The following is a 1,919-nucleotide window of genomic DNA, read 5'->3' on the forward strand; positions in this document are numbered from 1 at the left end:
ATGGTACAGCCACACTGGAAAAGTTTGGCAGTTTATTAAAAAATAAAATGTACATACTACATGACTTTTCTTCTCTTCATTTTCTTCTCTATTTAATATCCCTCTTTTTATATTAGGGATATTAAACTTTTGTTTTTCACAAAGCATTCACACTCCTGGGCATTTGTCCAAGAAAAATGACTTAATTTTGCATAACCCTGGTCCAAAATGGAGTCACTTATGCTAAAGTGCAAACCTAGACTTAATACCTGACCTAATTGCAGTTTCAACCTTCTCCAGGAATGTAATCTTAATTGCTAAATCTGGAATTTCCTGGTCGGTAGCAATGAGGTAATCTGTCACATGGGCCTTTTTCATCCCTCAAAGGAAGCTGGGGTAATCTGTTTGATAAGACCATCTTTGTGGAAGGACAATCCTTTCTTTTCTTCTGCTAATAGCTTTCTAGTCTTACCCAGTTTCTACCTATAAAATCCTTCCATTTGCACAGTTTCTCAGAGCACCTCTCTACCTGCTAGATGGATGCTGCCAGATTTGTGATTGCTCAATAAAGCCAATTAGATCTTCAAATTTACTTGATCGGATTTTTGTTCTTTAACACTTTTTTTTTTTTTTAAGAATCCAGAGCAGTTATTTTGTAGAATGTCCTATGATTGGATTTGTCTGACTATTTGCTCATAAGATTCAGGGTAAACATTCTTGGCATTTTTGGCAGATGATGAGTTCTTTTCCAAGTACACCAGATCAGAAGGCACAGATCTCCATTTTTATATAACTTCATTAGTAGATTGCTTTTAGACAAAGAAAAACTCATTCACTTCAAATATAACATTAGCTTTAAATATATATATATATATTTTCATTGATTCTATATATATATATTTTTTTTTTTTCATTGATTCCAGAGAGGAAGGGGGAGAGAGAGAAAGAGAGATAGAAATATCAATGATGAGAGAGAATCATTGATCAGCTGCACCGAGCCCACAACCCGGGCATGTGCCCTTGACCAGAATCAAACCTGGGATGCTTCAGTCCCCAGGCCAACAGTCTATCCACTGAGCCAAACCAGCTAGGGCAACATTAGCTTTTTATAACCCTTCTTTACAAGCTCCACAGATGGTGGAGCATGGCTCAGTGGGAAAGACACTGAAATGAGATAAATGGGATGAGGTTTAGTGACAAGTTGTGAGGCCCTAGATTAATTTCTTAAAATCTTAATTTATTTAAAAATAAAAAGGGGAGGATTGGGCCAGAAAATTTCTTAAGATCCTTTGAATTCTAAAATTCTATGACTGTGAATAAAGTTGTAGTAGAGACAGAGCTAGATTTGCCATCAGGAGACCCGGATTTGAGCACCAGTTCGGCTACATACCAGCTATGTGAACAAGCTATTTAATCTCCCTAAGCCTCACAGAACTCAACCTCACAGAGTCCGGAAGGATTAAGTGAGTTGTATGTCAAAGTGCAATATAAACCTCAAAATACTACCTGAATGTCAGGTTATAATGTCCAGTTTCTATTATTTTGATCTAATTAGTCTATCAGAAATAGCGTCCTAAAGTGAGACTCAGCAATTTAAATTTTATAAAACCAGGAAAGTGCCAGTAGAGTTCATTGTGTGTCGTACTCAGTTTATGGAATTTCCAGTTTTATTCTATAAGTGCTTATGCTTTGGTGATTAATAATACAGGCTAAAGTTACAAATAAGTACTCACTTGCACAGGCCAGTGGCCTGTAAGAAGATGGTGGTTCTTCTAGGGATCCCAACACAGTACACAGAAACCATAACTTCCTCATTCAGTGATGGACTTGGGTTTTGAGCCATCAGGTCTGCCAGAGAGGATGGCAAACGGAGCCAGTGCACAGGAAAGTTGTCCTGTTCTTCAGCGAGCAGGGCAGTGGTAGAATAAACTATGCCTCCT

Source organism: Myotis lucifugus, unplaced genomic scaffold (genome assembly GCF_000147115.1).
Source record: "Myotis lucifugus unplaced genomic scaffold, Myoluc2.0 scaffold_23, whole genome shotgun sequence".
NCBI classification, from domain to species: Eukaryota; Metazoa; Chordata; class Mammalia; order Chiroptera; family Vespertilionidae; genus Myotis; species Myotis lucifugus.